Source organism: Antedon bifida, chromosome 6, assembly GCF_963402885.1.
Source record: "Antedon bifida chromosome 6, ecAntBifi1.1, whole genome shotgun sequence".
Taxonomy (NCBI): domain Eukaryota; kingdom Metazoa; phylum Echinodermata; class Crinoidea; order Comatulida; family Antedonidae; genus Antedon; species Antedon bifida.
Window position 1 is genome coordinate 8,634,924 of NC_136231.1, and position 12,853 is coordinate 8,647,776.

General features: G+C 37.4%; 29 non-coding genes across 29 annotated transcripts; all 29 read left to right on the plus strand.

Annotated features, from left to right (window-relative positions):
- The first annotated feature begins 57 nt into the window (after positions 1–57).
- Positions 58–176, plus strand: LOC144846928 (5S ribosomal RNA). The gene has a single exon (XR_013613508.1). It is a non-coding gene; the product is annotated as a 5S ribosomal RNA (ribosomal RNA).
- A 238-nt stretch (positions 177–414) lies between these two features.
- Positions 415–533, plus strand: LOC144846595 (5S ribosomal RNA). The gene has a single exon (XR_013613207.1). It is a non-coding gene; the product is annotated as a 5S ribosomal RNA (ribosomal RNA).
- A 118-nt stretch (positions 534–651) lies between these two features.
- Positions 652–770, plus strand: LOC144846514 (5S ribosomal RNA). The gene has a single exon (XR_013613130.1). It is a non-coding gene; the product is annotated as a 5S ribosomal RNA (ribosomal RNA).
- Positions 771–1,352: 582 nt separating this feature from the next.
- Positions 1,353–1,471, plus strand: LOC144846929 (5S ribosomal RNA). Its single transcript, XR_013613509.1, has one exon. It is a non-coding gene; the product is annotated as a 5S ribosomal RNA (ribosomal RNA).
- Positions 1,472–1,709: 238 nt separating this feature from the next.
- Positions 1,710–1,828, plus strand: LOC144846631 (5S ribosomal RNA). The gene has a single exon (XR_013613241.1). It is a non-coding gene; the product is annotated as a 5S ribosomal RNA (ribosomal RNA).
- A 583-nt stretch (positions 1,829–2,411) lies between these two features.
- LOC144846930 (5S ribosomal RNA) lies at positions 2,412–2,530 on the plus strand. The gene has a single exon (XR_013613510.1). It is a non-coding gene; the product is annotated as a 5S ribosomal RNA (ribosomal RNA).
- A 230-nt stretch (positions 2,531–2,760) lies between these two features.
- LOC144846653 (5S ribosomal RNA) lies at positions 2,761–2,879 on the plus strand. Its single transcript, XR_013613263.1, has one exon. It is a non-coding gene; the product is annotated as a 5S ribosomal RNA (ribosomal RNA).
- A 118-nt stretch (positions 2,880–2,997) lies between these two features.
- On the plus strand, positions 2,998–3,116 carry LOC144846931 (5S ribosomal RNA). Its single transcript, XR_013613511.1, has one exon. It is a non-coding gene; the product is annotated as a 5S ribosomal RNA (ribosomal RNA).
- A 581-nt stretch (positions 3,117–3,697) lies between these two features.
- LOC144846932 (5S ribosomal RNA) lies at positions 3,698–3,816 on the plus strand. Its single transcript, XR_013613512.1, has one exon. It is a non-coding gene; the product is annotated as a 5S ribosomal RNA (ribosomal RNA).
- A 583-nt stretch (positions 3,817–4,399) lies between these two features.
- On the plus strand, positions 4,400–4,518 carry LOC144846933 (5S ribosomal RNA). The gene has a single exon (XR_013613513.1). It is a non-coding gene; the product is annotated as a 5S ribosomal RNA (ribosomal RNA).
- Positions 4,519–4,756: 238 nt separating this feature from the next.
- On the plus strand, positions 4,757–4,875 carry LOC144846596 (5S ribosomal RNA). The gene has a single exon (XR_013613208.1). It is a non-coding gene; the product is annotated as a 5S ribosomal RNA (ribosomal RNA).
- A 118-nt stretch (positions 4,876–4,993) lies between these two features.
- On the plus strand, positions 4,994–5,112 carry LOC144846934 (5S ribosomal RNA). Its single transcript, XR_013613514.1, has one exon. It is a non-coding gene; the product is annotated as a 5S ribosomal RNA (ribosomal RNA).
- A 583-nt stretch (positions 5,113–5,695) lies between these two features.
- On the plus strand, positions 5,696–5,814 carry LOC144846935 (5S ribosomal RNA). Its single transcript, XR_013613515.1, has one exon. It is a non-coding gene; the product is annotated as a 5S ribosomal RNA (ribosomal RNA).
- A 238-nt stretch (positions 5,815–6,052) lies between these two features.
- On the plus strand, positions 6,053–6,171 carry LOC144846233 (5S ribosomal RNA). The gene has a single exon (XR_013612858.1). It is a non-coding gene; the product is annotated as a 5S ribosomal RNA (ribosomal RNA).
- A 118-nt stretch (positions 6,172–6,289) lies between these two features.
- LOC144846483 (5S ribosomal RNA) lies at positions 6,290–6,408 on the plus strand. Its single transcript, XR_013613099.1, has one exon. It is a non-coding gene; the product is annotated as a 5S ribosomal RNA (ribosomal RNA).
- A 238-nt stretch (positions 6,409–6,646) lies between these two features.
- LOC144846234 (5S ribosomal RNA) lies at positions 6,647–6,765 on the plus strand. The gene has a single exon (XR_013612859.1). It is a non-coding gene; the product is annotated as a 5S ribosomal RNA (ribosomal RNA).
- Positions 6,766–6,883: 118 nt separating this feature from the next.
- Positions 6,884–7,002, plus strand: LOC144846235 (5S ribosomal RNA). The gene has a single exon (XR_013612860.1). It is a non-coding gene; the product is annotated as a 5S ribosomal RNA (ribosomal RNA).
- Positions 7,003–7,588: 586 nt separating this feature from the next.
- LOC144846937 (5S ribosomal RNA) lies at positions 7,589–7,707 on the plus strand. Its single transcript, XR_013613517.1, has one exon. It is a non-coding gene; the product is annotated as a 5S ribosomal RNA (ribosomal RNA).
- Positions 7,708–7,945: 238 nt separating this feature from the next.
- LOC144846632 (5S ribosomal RNA) lies at positions 7,946–8,064 on the plus strand. Its single transcript, XR_013613242.1, has one exon. It is a non-coding gene; the product is annotated as a 5S ribosomal RNA (ribosomal RNA).
- Positions 8,065–8,647: 583 nt separating this feature from the next.
- LOC144846940 (5S ribosomal RNA) lies at positions 8,648–8,766 on the plus strand. The gene has a single exon (XR_013613518.1). It is a non-coding gene; the product is annotated as a 5S ribosomal RNA (ribosomal RNA).
- A 238-nt stretch (positions 8,767–9,004) lies between these two features.
- Positions 9,005–9,123, plus strand: LOC144846597 (5S ribosomal RNA). The gene has a single exon (XR_013613209.1). It is a non-coding gene; the product is annotated as a 5S ribosomal RNA (ribosomal RNA).
- A 118-nt stretch (positions 9,124–9,241) lies between these two features.
- Positions 9,242–9,360, plus strand: LOC144846515 (5S ribosomal RNA). The gene has a single exon (XR_013613131.1). It is a non-coding gene; the product is annotated as a 5S ribosomal RNA (ribosomal RNA).
- A 582-nt stretch (positions 9,361–9,942) lies between these two features.
- On the plus strand, positions 9,943–10,061 carry LOC144846941 (5S ribosomal RNA). The gene has a single exon (XR_013613519.1). It is a non-coding gene; the product is annotated as a 5S ribosomal RNA (ribosomal RNA).
- A 238-nt stretch (positions 10,062–10,299) lies between these two features.
- LOC144846633 (5S ribosomal RNA) lies at positions 10,300–10,418 on the plus strand. The gene has a single exon (XR_013613243.1). It is a non-coding gene; the product is annotated as a 5S ribosomal RNA (ribosomal RNA).
- Positions 10,419–11,001: 583 nt separating this feature from the next.
- LOC144846942 (5S ribosomal RNA) lies at positions 11,002–11,120 on the plus strand. The gene has a single exon (XR_013613520.1). It is a non-coding gene; the product is annotated as a 5S ribosomal RNA (ribosomal RNA).
- Positions 11,121–11,358: 238 nt separating this feature from the next.
- LOC144846598 (5S ribosomal RNA) lies at positions 11,359–11,477 on the plus strand. Its single transcript, XR_013613210.1, has one exon. It is a non-coding gene; the product is annotated as a 5S ribosomal RNA (ribosomal RNA).
- Positions 11,478–11,595: 118 nt separating this feature from the next.
- Positions 11,596–11,714, plus strand: LOC144846943 (5S ribosomal RNA). Its single transcript, XR_013613521.1, has one exon. It is a non-coding gene; the product is annotated as a 5S ribosomal RNA (ribosomal RNA).
- Positions 11,715–12,297: 583 nt separating this feature from the next.
- On the plus strand, positions 12,298–12,416 carry LOC144846944 (5S ribosomal RNA). The gene has a single exon (XR_013613522.1). It is a non-coding gene; the product is annotated as a 5S ribosomal RNA (ribosomal RNA).
- A 238-nt stretch (positions 12,417–12,654) lies between these two features.
- LOC144846236 (5S ribosomal RNA) lies at positions 12,655–12,773 on the plus strand. The gene has a single exon (XR_013612861.1). It is a non-coding gene; the product is annotated as a 5S ribosomal RNA (ribosomal RNA).
- The last annotated feature ends 80 nt before the right edge of the window (positions 12,774–12,853 follow it).

The window sequence follows — 12,853 nt, forward strand, 5'->3', positions numbered from 1 at the left end:
TGTTTCTTTTATATTGTCTTTTTATTAATTAAAAAACGCCCAACTCAGTAACCGAATGTCTACGACCATACCACGTTGACAACACCGGTTCTCGTCCGATCACCGCAGTTAAACAACGTCGGGCCTGGTTAGTACTTGGATGGGAGACCGCCTGGGAATACCTGGTGTCGTAGACCTATGTTTAACTTTTTTTAAATTATACTAAACAAAGTTTATTTTACCTTTCAATTATGTGTTTCTTGAACAGAAGTGTGTGCAAATACCAAAGTCATGGTTTCAGCAGCTGCTAATTTGAATCCTAGAAAATGTTCTATAATAAATTCCAAAAGTATTAGGTTATAGGATATATGTGTTTGTAGAGATTAAGACAGTGACTATAAGATCTCTATAATCTTGAACCGCAAGTTAGCGAATGTCTACAACCATACCACGTTGAAAACACCGGTTCTCGTCCGATCACCGCAGTTAAACAACATCGGGCCTGGTTAGTACTTGGATGGGAGACCGCCTGGGAATACCTGGTGTCGTAGACCTATGTTTAACTATTTTAAATTATACTAAACAAAATTTGTTTTACCTTTCAATTATGTTTTTATGACAGTAACAATAAGATCTATCTAAGGTATAATCTTGAACCGCAAGTAACCGAATGTCTACAACCATACCACGTTGAAAACACTGGTTCTCGTCCGATCACCGCAGTTAAACAACGTCGGGCCTGGTTAGTACTTGGATGGGAGACCGCCTGGGAATACCTGGTGTCGTAGACCTATGTTTAACTTTTTTTTAAATTATACTAAACAAAGTTTATTTTACCTTTCAATTATGTTTTTATGACAGTAACTATAAGATCTATCTAAGGTATAATCTTGAACCGCAAGTAACCGAATGTCTACAACCGTACCAGGTTGCCTGGGAATATCTGGTGTCGTACACCTGTGTTTATCTTTTTAATAATCCTAAAATATAGTCTTTTTTAAATGTTTAGATTTTGACAAATGTGTTTATACTGTTGATGATAGTATAAGTAAATAAATTCAAACTGTAACCGAAGTTAATCGAAAGTTTTTCAACTAAACTGCCTTGAAAACAACGGTTCTCGTCCGATCATTGAAGTTAAACAAGTTGTTGTTCAAAGACATGTTTGTTGTTGTATGTTGCTGCTGTGGTGACCGTACAAACGTCACTGTACTACGCGGGCGTCCACTTGTGTGCGCGTTTGCTTCTTAGCAACAAAGCGGCCTGAAGCTTTTGTACATGCCGCTATTGTGTTATGCTTCTTTGTACAGTGTTATTGTTTCTTTTATATTGTCTTTTTATTAATTAAAAAACGCCCAACTCAGTAACCGAATGTCTACGACCATACCACGTTGACAACACCGGTTCTCGTCCGATCACCGCAGTTAAACAACGTCGGGCCTGGTTAGTACTTGGATGGGAGACCGCCTGGGAATACCTGGTGTCGTAGACCTATGTTTAACTTTTTTTAAATTATACTAAACAAAGTTTATTTTACCTTTCAATTATGTGTTTCTTGAACAGAAGTGTGTGCAAATACCAAAGTCATGGTTTCAGCAGCTGCTAATTTGAATCCTAGAAAATGTTCTATAATAAATTCCAAAAGTATTAGGTTATAGGATATATGTGTTTGTAGAGATTAAGACAGTGACTATAAGATCTCTATAATCTTGAACCGCAAGTTAGCGAATGTCTACAACCATACCACGTTGAAAACACCGGTTCTCGTCCGATCACCGCAGTTAAACAACGTCGGGCCTGGTTAGTACTTGGATGGGAGACCGCCTGGGAATACCTGGTGTCTTAGACCTATGTTAAACTTTTTTTTAAATTATACTAAACAAAGTTTATTTTACCTTTCAATTATGTTTTTATGACAGTAACTATAAGATCTATCTAAGGTATAATCTTGAACCGCAAGTAACCGAATGTCTACAACCGTACCAGGTTGCCTGGGAATATCTGGTGTCGTACACCTGTGTTTATCTTTTTAATAATCCTAAAATATAGTCTTTTTTAAATGTTTAGATTTTGACAAAATGTGTTTATACTGTTGATGATAGTATAAGTAAATAAATTCAAACTGTAACCGAAGTTAATCGAAAGTTTTTCAACTAAACTGCCTTGAAAACAACGGTTCTCGTCCGATCATTGAAGTTAAACAAGTTGTTGTTCAAAGACATGTTTGTTGTTGTATGTTGCTGCTGTGGTGACCGTACAAACGTCACTGTACTACGCGGGCGTCCACTTGTGTGCGCGTTAGCTTCTTAGCAACAAAGCGGCCTGAAGCTTTTGTACATGCCGCTATTGTGTTATGCTTCTTTGTACAGTGTTATTGTTTCTTTTATATTGTCTTTTTATTAATTAAAAAACGCCCAACTCAGTAACCGAATGTCTACGACCATACCACGTTGACAACACCGGTTCTCGTCCGATCACCGCAGTTAAACAACGTCGGGCCTGGTTAGTACTTGGATGGGAGACCGCCTGGGAATACCTGGTGTCGTAGACCTATGTTTAACTTTTTTTAAATTATACTAAACAAAGTTTATTTTACCTTTCAATTATGTGTTTCTTGAACAGAAGTGTGTGCAAATACCAAAGTCATGGTTTCAGCAGCTGCTAATTTGAATCCTAGAAAATGTTCTATAATAAATTCCAAAAGTATTAGGTTATAGGATATATGTGTATTAAGACAGTGACTATAAGATCTCTATAATCTTGAACCGCAAGTTAGCGAATGTCTACAACCATACCACGTTGAAAACACCGGTTCTCGTCCGATCACCGCAGTTAAACAACATCGGGCCTGGTTAGTACTTGGATGGGAGACCGCCTGGGAATACCTGATGTCGTAGACCTATGTTTAACTATTTTAAATTATACTAAACAAAATTTGTTTTACCTTTCAATTATGTTTTTATGACAGTAACAATAAGATCTATCTAAGGTATAATCTTGAACCGCAAGTAACCGAATGTCTACGACCATACCACGTTGACAACACCGGTTCTCGTCCGATCACCGCAGTTAAACAACGTCGGGCCTGGTTAGTACTTGGATGGGAGACCGCCTGGGAATACCTGGTGTCGTAGACCTATGTTTAACTTTTTTTAAAATTATACTAAACAAAGTTTATTTTACCTTTCAATTATGTTTTTATGACAGTAACTATAAGATCTATCTAAGGTATAATCTTGAACCGCAAGTAACCGAATGTCTACAACCGTACCAGGTTGCCTGGGAATATCTGGTGTCGTACACCTGTGTTTATCTTTTTAATAATCCTAAAATAGTCTTTTTTAAATGTTTAGATTTTGACAAAATGTGTTTATACTGTTGATGATAGTATAAGTAAATAAATTCAAACTGTAACCGAAGTTAATCGAAAGTTTTTCAACTAAACTGCCTTGAAAACAACGGTTCTCGTCCGATCATTGAAGTTAAACAAGTTGTTGTTCAAAGACATGTTTGTTGTTGTATGTTGCTGCTGTGGTGACCGTACAAACGTCACTGTACTACGCGGGCGTCCACTTGTGTTCGCGTTTGCTTCTTAGCAACAAAGCGGCCTGAAGCGTTTGTACATGCCGCTATTGTGTTATGCTTCTTTGTACAGTGTTATTGTTTCTTTTATATTGTCTTTTTATTAATTAAAAAACGCCCAACTCAGTAACCGAATGTCTACGACCATACCACGTTGACAACACCGGTTCTCGTCCGATCACCGCAGTTAAACAACGTCGGGCCTGGTTAGTACTTGGATGGGAGACCGCCTGGGAATACCTGGTGTCGTAGACCTATGTTTAACTTTTTTTTAAATTATACTAAACAAAGTTTATTTTACCTTTCAATTATGTTTTTATGACAGTAACTATAAGATCTATCTAAGGTATAATCTTGAACCGCAAGTAACCGAATGTCTACAACCGTACCAGGTTGCCTGGGAATATCTGGTGTCGTACACCTGTGTTTATCTTTTTAATAATCCTAAAATATAGTCTTTTTTAAATGTTTAGATTTTGACAAAATGTGTTTATACTGTTGATGATAGTATAAGTAAATAAATTCAAACTGTAACCGAAGTTAATCGAAAGTTTTTCAACTAAACTGCCTTGAAAACAACGGTTCTCGTCCGATCATTGAAGTTAAACAAGTTGTTGTTCAAAGACATGTTTGTTGTTGTATGTTGCTGCTGTGGTGACCGTACAAACGTCACTGTACTACGCGGGCGTCCACTTGTGTGCGCGTTAGCTTCTTAGCAACAAAGCGGCCTGAAGCTTTTGTACATGCCGCTATTGTGTTATGCTTCTTTGTACAGTGTTATTGTTTCTTTTATATTGTCTTTTTATTAATTAAAAAACGCCCAACTCAGTAACCGAATGTCTACGACCATACCACGTTGACAACACCGGTTCTCGTCCGATCACCGCAGTTAAACAACGTCGGGCCTGGTTAGTACTTGGATGGGAGACCGCCTGGGAATACCTGGTGTCGTAGACCTATGTTTAACTTTTTTTAAATTATACTAAACAAAGTTTATTTTACCTTTCAATTATGTGTTTCTTGAACAGAAGTGTGTGCAAATACCAAAGTCATGGTTTCAGCAGCTGCTAATTTGAATCCTAGAAAATGTTCTATAATAAATTCCAAAAGTATTAGGTTATAGGATATATGTGTTTGTAGAGATTAAGACAGTGACTATAAGATCTCTATAATCTTGAACCGCAAGTTAGCGAATGTCTACAACCATACCACGTTGAAAACACCGGTTCTCGTCCGATCACCGCAGTTAAACAACATCGGGCCTGGTTAGTACTTGGATGGGAGACCGCCTGGGAATACCTGGTGTCGTAGACCTATGTTTAACTATTTTAAATTATACTAAACAAAATTTGTTTTACCTTTCAATTATGTTTTTATGACAGTAACAATAAGATCTATCTAAGGTATAATCTTGAACCGCAAGTAACCGAATGTCTACGACCATACCACGTTGACAACACCGGTTCTCGTCCGATCACCGCAGTTAAACAACGTCGGGCCTGGTTAGTACTTGGATGGGAGACCGCCTGGGAATACCTGGTGTCGTAGACCTATGTTTAACTTTTTTTAAAATTATACTAAACAAAGTTTATTTTACCTTTCAATTATGTTTTTATGACAGTAACTATAAGATCTATCTAAGGTATAATCTTGAACCGCAAGTAACCGAATGTCTACAACCGTACCAGGTTGCCTGGGAATATCTGGTGTCGTACACCTGTGTTTATCTTTTTAATAATCCTAAAATATAGTCTTTTTTAAATGTTTAGATTTTGACAAAATGTGTTTATACTGTTGATGATAGTATAAGTAAATAAATTCAAACTGTAACCGAAGTTAATCGAAAGTTTTTCAACTAAACTGCCTTGAAAACAACGGTTCTCGTCCGATCATTGAAGTTAAACAAGTTGTTGTTCAAAGACATGTTTGTTGTTGTATGTTGCTGCTGTGGTGACCGTACAAACGTCACTGTACTACGCGGGCGTCCACTTGTGTGCGCGTTTGCTTCTTAGCAACAAAGCGGCCTGAAGCTTTTGTACATGCCGCTATTGTGTTATGCTTCTTTGTACAGTGTTATTGTTTCTTTTATATTGTCTTTTTATTAATTAAAAAACGCCCAACTCAGTAACCGAATGTCTACGACCATACCACGTTGACAACACCGGTTCTCGTCCGATCACCGCAGTTAAACAACGTCGGGCCTGGTTAGTACTTGGATGGGAGACCGCCTGGGAATACCTGGTGTCGTAGACCTATGTTTAACTTTTTTTAAATTATACTAAACAAAGTTTATTTTACCTTTCAATTATGTGTTTCTTGAACAGAAGTGTGTGCAAATACCAAAGTCATGGTTTCAGCAGCTGCTAATTTGAATCCTAGAAAATGTTCTATAATAAATTCCAAAAGTATTAGGTTATAGGATATATGTGTTTGTAGAGATTAAGACAGTGACTATAAGATCTCTATAATCTTGAACCGCAAGTTAGCGAATGTCTACAACCATACCACGTTGAAAACACCGGTTCTCGTCCGATCACCGCAGTTAAACAACGTCGGGCCTGGTTAGTACTTGGATGGGAGACCGCCTGGGAATACCTGGTGTCGTAGACCTATGTTTAACTATTTTAAATTATACTAAACAAAATTTGTTTTACCTTTCAATTATGTTTTTATGACAGTAACAATAAGATCTATCTAAGGTATAATCTTGAACCGCAAGTAACCGAATGTCTACAACCATACCACGTTGACAACACCGGTTCTCGTCCGATCACCGCAGTTAAACAACGTCGGGCCTGGTTAGTACTTGGATGGGAGACCGCCTGGGAATACCTGGTGTCGTAGACCTATGTTTAACTTTTTTTAAATTATACTAAACAAAGTTTATTTTACCTTTCAATTATGTGTTTCTTGAACAGAAGTGTGTGCAAATACCAAAGTCATGGTTTCAGCAGCTGCTAATTTGAATCCTAGAAAATGTTCTATAATAAATTCCAAAAGTATTAGGTTATAGGATATATGTGTTTGTAGAGATTAAGACAGTGACTATAAGATCTCTATAATCTTGAACCGCAAGTTAGCGAATGTCTACAACCATACCACGTTGAAAACACCGGTTCTCGTCCGATCACCGCAGTTAAACAACGTCGGGCCTGGTTAGTACTTGGATGGGAGACCGCCTGGGAATACCTGGTGTCGTAGACCTATGTTTAACTTTTTTAAATTATACTAAACAAAATTTGTTTTACCTTTCAATTATGTTTTTATGACAGTAACAATAAGATCTATCTAAGGTATAATCTTGAACCGCAAGTAACCGAATGTCTACAACCATACCACGTTGAAAACACCGGTTCTCGTCCGATCACCGCAGTTAAACAACGTCGGGCCTGGTTAGTACTTGGATGGGAGACCGCCTGGGAATACCTGGTGTCGTAGACCTATGTTTAACTTTTTTTTAAATTATACTAAACAAAGTTTATTTTACCTTTCAATTATGTTTTTATGACAGTAACTATAAGATCTATCTAAGGTATAATCTTGAACCGCAAGTAACCGAATGTCTACAACCGTACCAGGTTGCCTGGGAATATCTGGTGTCGTACACCTGTGTTTATCTTTTTAATAATCCTAAAATATAGTCTTTTTTAAATGTTTAGATTTTGACAAAATGTGTTTATACTGTTGATGATAGTATAAGTAAATAAATTCAAACTGTAACCGAAGTTAATCGAAAGTTTTTCAACTAAACTGCCTTGAAAACAACGGTTCTCGTCCGATCATTGAAGTTAAACAAGTTGTTGTTCAAAGACATGTTTGTTGTTGTATGTTGCTGCTGTGGTGACCGTACAAACGTCACTGTACTACGCGGGCGTCCACTTGTTGTGTGCGCGTTAGCTTCTTAGCAACAAAGCGGCCTGAAGCTTTTGTACATGCCGCTATTGTGTTATGCTTCTTTGTACAGTGTTATTGTTTCTTTTATATTGTCTTTTTATTAATTAAAAAACGCCCAACTCAGTAACCGAATGTCTACGACCATACCACGTTGACAACACCGGTTCTCGTCCGATCACCGCAGTTAAACAACGTCGGGCCTGGTTAGTACTTGGATGGGAGACCGCCTGGGAATACCTGGTGTCGTAGACCTATGTTTAACTTTTTTTAAATTATACTAAACAAAGTTTATTTTACCTTTCAATTATGTGTTTCTTGAACAGAAGTGTGTGCAAATACCAAAGTCATGGTTTCAGCAGCTGCTAATTTGAATCCTAGAAAATGTTCTATAATAAATTCCAAAAGTATTAGGTTATAGGATATATGTGTTTGTAGAGATTAAGACAGTGACTATAAGATCTCTATAATCTTGAACCGCAAGTTAGCGAATGTCTACAACCATACCACGTTGAAAACACCGGTTCTCGTCCGATCACCGCAGTTAAACAACGTCGGGCCTGGTTAGTACTTGGATGGGAGACCGCCTGGGAATACCTGGTGTCTTAGACCTATGTTTAACTTTTTTTTAAATTATACTAAACAAAGTTTATTTTACCTTTCAATTATGTTTTTATGACAGTAACTATAAGATCTATCTAAGGTATAATCTTGAACCGCAAGTAACCGAATGTCTACAACCGTACCAGGTTGCCTGGGAATATCTGGTGTCGTACACCTGTGTTTATCTTTTTAATAATCCTAAAATATAGTCTTTTTTAAATGTTTAGATTTTGACAAAATGTGTTTATACTGTTGATGATAGTATAAGTAAATAAATTCAAACTGTAACCGAAGTTAATCGAAAGTTTTTCAACTAAACTGCCTTGAAAACAACGGTTCTCGTCCGATCATTGAAGTTAAACAAGTTGTTGTTCAAAGACATGTTTGTTGTTGTATGTTGCTGCTGTGGTGACCGTACAAACGTCACTGTACTACGCGGGCGTCCACTTGTGTGCGCGTTAGCTTCTTAGCAACAAAGCGGCCTGAAGCTTTTGTACATGCCGCTATTGTGTTATGCTTCTTTGTACAGTGTTATTGTTTCTTTTATATTGTCTTTTTATTAATTAAAAAACGCCCAACTCAGTAACCGAATGTCTACGACCATACCACGTTGACAACACCGGTTCTCGTCCGATCACCGCAGTTAAACAACGTCGGGCCTGGTTAGTACTTGGATGGGAGACCGCCTGGGAATACCTGGTGTCGTAGACCTATGTTTAACTTTTTTTAAATTATACTAAACAAAGTTTATTTTACCTTTCAATTATGTGTTTCTTGAACAGAAGTGTGTGCAAATACCAAAGTCATGGTTTCAGCAGCTGCTAATTTGAATCCTAGAAAATGTTCTATAATAAATTCCAAAAGTATTAGGTTATAGGATATATGTGTTTGTAGAGATTAAGACAGTGACTATAAGATCTCTATAATCTTGAACCGCAAGTTAGCGAATGTCTACAACCATACCACGTTGAAAACACCGGTTCTCGTCCGATCACCGCAGTTAAACAACATCGGGCCTGGTTAGTACTTGGATGGGAGACCGCCTGGGAATACCTGGTGTCGTAGACCTATGTTTAACTATTTTAAATTATACTAAACAAAATTTGTTTTACCTTTCAATTATGTTTTTATGACAGTAACAATAAGATCTATCTAAGGTATAATCTTGAACCGCAAGTAACCGAATGTCTACAACCATACCACGTTGAAAACACTGGTTCTCGTCCGATCACCGCAGTTAAACAACGTCGGGCCTGGTTAGTACTTGGATGGGAGACCGCCTGGGAATACCTGGTGTCGTAGACCTATGTTTAACTTTTTTTTAAATTATACTAAACAAAGTTTATTTTACCTTTCAATTATGTTTTTATGACAGTAACTATAAGATCTATCTAAGGTATAATCTTGAACCGCAAGTAACCGAATGTCTACAACCGTACCAGGTTGCCTGGGAATATCTGGTGTCGTACACCTGTGTTTATCTTTTTAATAATCCTAAAATATAGTCTTTTTTAAATGTTTAGATTTTGACAAATGTGTTTATACTGTTGATGATAGTATAAGTAAATAAATTCAAACTGTAACCGAAGTTAATCGAAAGTTTTTCAACTAAACTGCCTTGAAAACAACGGTTCTCGTCCGATCATTGAAGTTAAACAAGTTGTTGTTCAAAGACATGTTTGTTGTTGTATGTTGCTGCTGTGGTGACCGTACAAACGTCACTGTACTACGCGGGCGTCCACTTGTGTGCGCGTTTGCTTCTTAGCAACAAAGCGGCCTGAAGCTTTTGTACATGCCGCTATTGTGTTATGCTTCTTTGTACAGTGTTATTGTTTCTTTTATATTGTCTTTTTATTAATTAAAAAACGCCCAACTCAGTAACCGAATGTCTACGACCATACCACGTTGACAACACCGGTTCTCGTCCGATCACCGCAGTTAAACAACGTCGGGCCTGGTTAGTACTTGGATGGGAGACCGCCTGGGAATACCTGGTGTCGTAGACCTATGTTTAACTTTTTTTAAATTATACTAAACAAAGTTTATTTTACCTTTCAATTATGTGTTTCTTGAACAGAAGTGTGTGCAAATACCAAAGTCATGGTTTCAGCAGCTGCTAATTTGAATCCTAGAAAATGTTCTATAATAAATTCCAAAAGTATTAGGTTATAGGATATATGTGTTTGTAGAGATTAAGACAGTGACTATAAGATCTCTATAATCTTGAACCGCAAGTTAGCGAATGTCTACAACCATACCACGTTGAAAACACCGGTTCTCGTCCGATCACCGCAGTTAAACAACGTCGGGCCTGGTTAGTACTTGGATGGGAGACCGCCTGGGAATACCTGGTGTCTTAGACCTATGTTTAACTTTTTTTTAAATTATACTAAACAAAGTTTATTTTACCTTTCAATTATGTTTTTATGACAGTAACTATAAGATCTATCTAAGGTATAATCTTGAACCGCAAGTAACCGAATGTCTACAACCGTACCAGGTTGCCTGGGAATATCTGGTGTCGTACACCTGTGTTTATCTTTTTAATAATCCTAAAATATAGTCTTTTTTAAATGTTTAGATTTTGACAAAATGTGTTTATACTGTTGATGATAGTATAAGTAAATAAATTCAAACTGTAACCGAAGTTAATCGAAAGTTTTTCAACTAAACTGCCTTGAAAACAACGGTTCTCGTCCGATCATTGAAGTTAAACAAGTTGTTGTTCAAAGACATGTTTGTTGTTGTATGTTGCTGCTGTGGTGACCGTACAAACGTCACTGTACTACGCGGGCGTCCACTTGTGTGCGCGTTAGCTTCTTAGCAACAAAGCGGCCTGAAGCTTTTGTACATGCCGCTATTGTGTTATGCTTCTTTGTACAGTGTTATTGTTTCTTTTATATTGTCTTTTTATTAATTAAAAAACGCCCAACTCAGTAACCGAATGTCTACGACCATACCACGTTGACAACACCGGTTCTCGTCCGATCACCGCAGTTAAACAACGTCGGGCCTGGTTAGTACTTGGATGGGAGACCGCCTGGGAATACCTGGTGTCGTAGACCTATGTTTAACTTTTTTTAAATTATACTAAACAAAGTTTATTTTACCTTTCAATTATGTGTTTCTTGAACAGAAGTGTGTGCAAATACCAAAGTCATGGTTTCAGCAGCTGCTAATTTGAATCCTAGAAAATGTTCTATAATAAATTCCAAAAGTATTAGGTTATAGGATATATGTGTTTGTAGAGATTAAGACAGTGACTATAAGATCTCTATAATCTTGAACCGCAAGTTAGCGAATGTCTACAACCATACCACGTTGAAAACACCGGTTCTCGTCCGATCACCGCAGTTAAACAACATCGGGCCTGGTTAGTACTTGGATGGGAGACCGCCTGGGAATACCTGGTGTCGTAGACCTATGTTTAACTATTTTAAATTATACTAAACAAAATTTGTTTTACCTTTCAATTATGTTTTTATGACAGTAACAATAAGATCTATCTAAGGTATAATCTTGAACCGCAAGTAACCGAATGTCTACGACCATACCACGTTGACAACACCGGTTCTCGTCCGATCACCGCAGTTAAACAACGTCGGGCCTGGTTAGTACTTGGATGGGAGACCGCCTGGGAATACCTGGTGTCGTAGACCTATGTTTAACTTTTTTTAAAATTATACTAAACAAAGTTTATTTTACCTTTCAATTATGTTTTTATGACAGTAACTATAAGATCTATCTAAGGTATAATCTTGAACCGCAAGTAACCGAATGTCTACAACCGTACCAGGTTGCCTGGGAATATCTGGTGTCGTACACCTGTGTTTATCTTTTTAATAATCCTAAAATATAGTCTTTTTTAAATGTTTAGATTTTGACAAAATGTGTTTATACTGTTGATGATAGTATAAGTAAATAAATTCAAACTGTAACCGAAGTTAATCGAAAGTTTTTCAACTAAACTGCCTTGAAAACAACGGTTCTCGTCCGATCATTGAAGTTAAACAAGTTGTTGTTCAAAGACATGTTTGTTGTTGTATGTTGCTGCTGTGGTGACCGTACAAACGTCACTGTACTACGCGGGCGTCCACTTGTGTGCGCGTTTGCTTCTTAGCAACAAAGCGGCCTGAAGCTTTTGTACATGCCGCTATTGTGTTATGCTTCTTTGTACAGTGTTATTGTTTCTTTTATATTGTCTTTTTATTAATTAAAAAACGCCCAACTCAGTAACCGAATGTCTACGACCATACCACGTTGACAACACCGGTTCTCGTCCGATCACCGCAGTTAAACAACGTCGGGCCTGGTTAGTACTTGGATGGGAGACCGCCTGGGAATACCTGGTGTCGTAGACCTATGTTTAACTTTTTTTAAATTATACTAAACAAAGTTTATTTTACCTTTCAATTATGTGTTTCTTGAACAGAAGTGTGTGCAAATACCAAAGTCATGGTTTCAGCAGCTGCTAATTTGAATCCTAGAAAATGTTCTATAATAAATTCCAAAAGTATTAGGTTATAGGATATATGTGTTTGTAGAGATTAAGACAGTGACTATAAGATCTCTATAATCTTGAACCGCAAGTTAGCGAATGTCTACAACCATACCACGTTGAAAACACCGGTTCTCGTCCGATCACCGCAGTTAAACAACGTCGGGCCTGGTTAGTACTTGGATGGGAGACCGCCTGGGAATACCTGGTGTCGTAGACCTATGTTTAACTATTTTAAATTATACTAAACAAAATTTGTTTTACCTTTCAATTATGTTTTTATGACAGTAACAATAAGAT